Source organism: Gopherus flavomarginatus, chromosome 3 (assembly GCF_025201925.1).
Source record: "Gopherus flavomarginatus isolate rGopFla2 chromosome 3, rGopFla2.mat.asm, whole genome shotgun sequence".
Taxonomy (NCBI): Eukaryota; Metazoa; Chordata; order Testudines; family Testudinidae; genus Gopherus; species Gopherus flavomarginatus.
Genome location: NC_066619.1, coordinates 82,702,795 through 82,708,794, shown reverse-complemented (window position 1 = coordinate 82,708,794; position 6,000 = coordinate 82,702,795).

The following is a 6,000-nucleotide window of genomic DNA, read 5'->3' as shown; positions in this document are numbered from 1 at the left end:
GTAATTTTCGCCATGAAATATTCAGATAGTCTCCCTTCACCCCACCAAGGATTCTTACATCCGCAGAATACTGAAATGGCATTTAAATCAAGTCAGCTAGAACCGTGTTGAAACTCCAAGTTCATATTCATGCCTGTTATTTACATTTTTAAAGGTAAAACTGTGCTCAGTAGATTATGACTTCAAGGAAGAAATCTCATTTGAAATACCCTGAATCCACAGGTGTAAATTTCAGCAGGGCTAGCTCAGCCTTCTAAAGTAAATAAACTAAAGTCCCATGGAGTTTATCCTGAATGTATGTTGTTGTGATAAACCTTAAAAAGCTGTATGGTTCTTTTTGGCTATTATAGATCACATGGTAAGTGGCAGGGTCTCACGGGGAACCACCTTATTAGCAGCTGTTAGAACCCTATATAAGGCTGCCAAAGTTCTGCAGATTTATTGTGGCAAGTGCATCTTGTTGACTTTATGCAGAATGTAAAGGAGATGGAAATGGCCCTCTGTGGAGAGGAAACTAGACAGTAGTAGTCCTGAAGGGAAACTACAGAGATATGCTCAGGGAAGGAGCTTAGGCTATCTCCTGTATTTTTGTTCTGAGCTACCTGTAAAACCAAACTCCATGAAAAGGGCAAGAATGGACACTGACTCGGGGTCTGTGTGCTTCATTGAGGATAGTGAGTCAGCCTGTTCATGCTCCTGTTAGCTAACACTTACTAGCCTCACTATAGTACAGCATGTTGCATGCTGGTTGTCTGCCAGGCTGTGCCAGTGGTAAAGTGAAGCCTATGTATGTGCAGAGGAGTTTTGCCCCACTGACTTCAATAGGAACAGTTCCTGGAGAGTTCCATCAAGATAGGTGAGCGTCTCTAGATTTCCGCACATAACAGGAAAGCGGCCTTAGGGCTCATTCTTTGAATCTAGAGGAGCTGCACTTTAAGTGTTTAAGGAGGGAACAAAAGGTAGCTTTACACCATTTATGCACATGCTCTTATACGGGAATTCCCTCTGGCTGCAGTGCCAGTTAGAGTAGTCTCAGAACTATTCTCAACTACCAAGTCCCCTGAGGGCTTATTTTCACTAAGAAACAAAACCAAAACAAAACCTTACTTTTAAACACAGCTGTTAGGAAGAGTGTTGGCTAACAGAATGCAGATTACAACTAACTGCTCTACCTAGACAGAGACAAGTTGTGATCAGCATCCTGTCAGCTCCTCATAACTGTATTTAAACATGAGATGTCACACCAAAAACAAGCCCTGTGAGGCTATTCCAGCAGCCAAGAACTGCTGGAGTACAGCATCTCTTTGGTCATGGCCCCTACACTGTGGATGGGTGAAGTGACACAGGGCTGGCCTAGCCGGGAGCAGACATTGTTGCGAAGCACTTCTGCCAGTACATCACTGTGCTCCTCTTTGAGTTGCCCTAGACCATGTGTCATAAACAGATAGTTAAGGGTTAATGCCTCTTTTACCTGTAAAGAGTTAAGAAGCTCAGTGAACCTGGCTGACACCTGACCAGAGGACCAATAAGGGGACAAGATACTTTCAAATCTTGGTGGAGGGAAGTCTTTGTTTGTGCTCTTTGTTTTGGTTGTTGTTCGCTCTTGGGACTAAGAGGGATCAGACATCCATCCAGGCTCTCCAAATCTTTCTGAATCAGTCTCTCATGTTTCAAAATTGTAAGTAATAGCCAGGCAAGGTGGATTAGTCTTATTTTTGTTTTCTCAACCTGTAAATGTCCTTTTCTTTGCTGAGAGGATTTTACCTCTGCTTGTTGTAACTTTGAACCTAAGGCTAAAGGGGGTTCCTCTGGGCTATACGAATTTGATTACCCTGTAAAGTATTTTCCATCTTGATTTTACAGAGATGATTTTTACCTTTCTTTTTAAGAACTTGATTGATTTTTCCTTGTTTTAAGATCCAAGGGGGTTGGATCTGGACTCACCAGGGATTGGTGGGGGAAAGGAGGGGGGATTTTTAATTTTTCCTTGTTTTAAGATCCAAGGGGGTTGGATCTGTGCTCGCCAGGGAATTGGTGAAGTCCCTCAAGGCCACCCAGGGAGGGGAGAGTTTTGGGGGGACAGGAAGTGCTCCAGACACTAAAATTTCTGGATGGTGACAGAGTTACCATATCTAAGCTAGTAAATAAGCTTAGAAGTGTCCATGCAGGTCCCCACATTTGTACCCTAAAGTTCAGAGTGGGGAAGGAACCTTGACACCATGGGACTCAGATAGGTGACTAAAAAGTGGTTTTATGATGGCTTTATCAAACGGCCAACTCAAAGCAGCTGCAGCAAGGCCTGAGGTTATACTGTCAGTGGCAAAGATGGAGTCCTAAGAGGATCTGTGCAAACAGTCCATCCCAAATTGGACACGTACTTGAAATTCAAATTGAAATTGAACCAAGGCAGATTCCATCTGTAGATCAATAGATTTTTTTTTAGGGATAGTTCCCAGATACACTTTCCTAGGCGTCTTTGCTTTATCTGGATAGTTGCAAACACCACAGTCCGTTATTCACAGTGAGCCACCTCCCAAAGGGCTAAGCAGCTGCAGGAATATTTTAGTGCCATTGTGGTTTGAGGAGGAATTTGAATCCCTAGATTCCAAGGCCAGAAGGGACTGTTGTGAAATCTAGTCTGACCGCATTTTACCCAAATCTACAATCTTTTGATGTCAAAGTACACTCTAAAACAGCAAGTTAGTACACAGCAAGCTAGTGCTTTATAGCCTCACACCCTAGCATGCCATGGACTAATTCATTCTGTAGGCAATCCCTTAGGTACCTCTAAGGTTAGGTAACAGTTAAGCAGCCATTTTATGAATGCTAGTAGCATCCCTAACAGTTGGATTTATGTGCCTAAAGTAGCAGTTAGGCACTCAAGTTCTCTTGTGAATTTAGCCCTTGGTCACTTAGGCAGTTGTAAACATTTTATCCACATGGCCGAAGAAGGAAAATGCATTAGTTTTGTAGAAATCAATAGGGTTCCTTGGGGAGGAAGGAGTAATTAGGCCTGTATGAAAGATGCAGTTATTTCATTTGCTTCCAGAACAGACATACATACTGTAAGAGTTAAACTCTAATGTAGTTCTGATTGCAAGTTTTCCTATATAGTAGCAGTGCTGCTATAGTAGACATCACTTTCACATTTGCCTGTGAACTCTGTTTCTGAGGGTCCTAAAACACTATCATACAAAGGTTTTAAGCTAGCCCTACATAGCCCAACCTTATACAATTGTCAGAACTTGTCCAAAAAAATAAAGTTAAAAACCAAGTTAGGCAAACAGGAAAAAATAAGACTTGAGCACTGTAGTGGGCTGGCGTGGCTCCCCTCCTCCCTGGAGAAGGTCGAGCCCCGGCAAAGGCCAGAGTGGGCAGAGCTACGGAGCCCTGAGCCCACCCCTCAAAGGGTCAGGCGGCGACCTGGAACTATAAAAGCCGGCCCTCAGAGCTCAGTGAGGCCCCAGAGGCCAGAGAGAACAGACGTCCCTCCGGGAGCTCAAAACTGGGAGACTCCAGTGACCCAGGGGAGCCACTCAGACTGGCCTGAGCTTCCCCACATTCGCTACCAGGAGGAGCCACCTGAGCTTCCCTGCGCCTGCTGCTACCCAGAGGAGCTGCCGGCGCTACCGTGGCCCGAGTATCCCGAGGAGCTCCTGGACCCACCACCCAGCCCCGGTCATGATGAGCTTATGCTCCTGGACCCCACTGAGGCTGATGTTAGGACCCAGGTAGGTCCTGAGGGGGAGTATGGCAGCAGCCCGGGGGCAGCTGACCCCAGTCAGGCTGCGGAGGTGCCGGACCCTGTGTCAATGTGTTGCGGCCAGGATCCCCACTGACAGACCAGCGGAGTGACAGCCACTGTTAGGGCCCCAGGCTGGGACGCAGTGGAGTGGGAGGGCCTACGTCCCCCCTGCCACTCCACTCTGGGGTGGCAGACTCCCCCTCCCCCAGGCCTGAGGAAGCTGATAACTGTTACGGCTGCTCAGTCCTGCCCCAAGGTCTGAGCTTACTGACTCAGCGTTTGCTGCCCACCCTGACCTAGGGCTGGGCCTTCAAACTGCTACTGGTGCTCAGCCCTGACCAAGGCCTGAGCCTATTGACTCAGTGTTTTTGCTGCCCACCCTGACCAAGGGTGGGGCCTTAAGCTATTACCGTTGCTCAGCTGACTCAGGACTGAGCTTACTGACTCTGTGTTGCTATCTGCCCTGACGTAGGAACTGGCGCCTCACAGTTGTTACGGCTCAGCCCTGCTGGAGGGCCTGAGCCTCTCACCCGACAGGCAGGCAAGTACCGCGAGGACTGCCAGACTAACTTCCCGGGCCAACCGGAGCAGAGTGGGCCAGCGTGGCTCCCCTCCTCCCCGGAGAGGGTCAAGCCCTGGCACCCACACATGTACAAGCACCCACTTAATAATTTTACTTAAGGGAGCAGTTCTTACTTACTCATGTAGTCCCATTGGGGCAATAAGATGAGGCTTGCTTCAGTCAAAGGAAACACACTAAACTACATCTGCCTGATGACCTCACACCCAAGTTCTCTGCCCTCCTGGGTGATTTATAGCCCTTGCCACTCAGAGAATCGGCAACCCACTGATAATTAGTTCATTAGCTTTCTTTGGAAGGAGCATTTATTAATTGACCCATGCTTGTTAGCAAAATACAAGGGTAGCTGTATCTGGTGGTGTTTTAATCCCACCCCAGCCTGGGTCACCCTGATCATTAATGTAATTGTGAAATGTAAGGAGTTCTGTATGTATACTGAAAATATGTTTTTAGAGTCTATATTACAGCAGAGGTAGAGAAACAGATGTTTATTCACCTGTCTCTCTGTTGAAATGTAAATTAAGCATTGTCTCACTTATAATAGGTCCCCCATCACTTAGGTAAAATGAATGCAGATGAAGGATTGTAAGAAGTTCAGAAAAGAACTAACGGTTCTAGAGATGCAGTGAGGGAAGAGAACCTTATTTTGAGATACACTTCAAAGAGTTGTTAGCCTGTATTTGGGGAACAAAGAAGACACTATGTCATCCTGTATCTAAGCAGTAAATGGGTAGTGTGTTTACATTAATGAAAATGGGATCACAGCCAGCTTGGATTGAAGATGTTGCAAAAGACTTGGTGGGATTAACTTCTTTAGACAGGAGGTTAACCTAATAGTTAAATTTAATCTTTAGAAAGCATGTTATGATTGTTTTTAAATGTAACCCTTTTGTTTCCATTATCCTCACTATCTCCTGAATCTGTAAAAAATTCATCCTTGTTTTCACTATAAGTATATTTAATTGGTGTGATATTAAGCAAGGAGCTGATCATGAGTTGAAGCATACATGCTGGCGTTTACACTGTTCCCTTGGGGCCAGCAGTCCTTGTATTTTTATGAGGATTTAGTGGCTATAGGGCTGGATGCAACAGGGGAGACTTCAAAAGGGTTTGAGATCTGGGGTACACCTATTGTTAACCTCCAAGGCGAAGTAAGGGCTGTCATAGCCCAGAGGAGGGTGCTTGGGTAGCTCACAGGCTGGTGGTGTCAGGGAGATGACACGCAGTTAAGCACACTTTAATCTCTCTTACACTGGAGGATAACAAGGTGACTCATAGTGCTGGGAACCCCGAGAACCATAACATAAGGGCACACTGGTTCATCTGAATGCAATGACTTGCATGATTCTTGCAGTTGTAGCTGTCTCTTGCTCAGATGTACAAAAATTGTTTGGAATTTATTTGAGCTGGGTTTTTTTTTGGTGACCATAAAGATGGAATTCAGCTTGCAAATGTGTTTGAATGTTGGGTATGTTTATTTTGCACAACTGTGTAACAAAAGGACACATTTATCTTTTATGAAAAGACCAAATCATGCCCAGTTCAAGAGGTGAAGTAACTGTTACATTTTAACACACATAATTATAAATCTGTGGAGAGACTTTTGTAACCACTGTATAGTGTTCAATGTTTTTCTGACACTTAATGAAGCCTGGGTGATACCAGTGAAGCATGA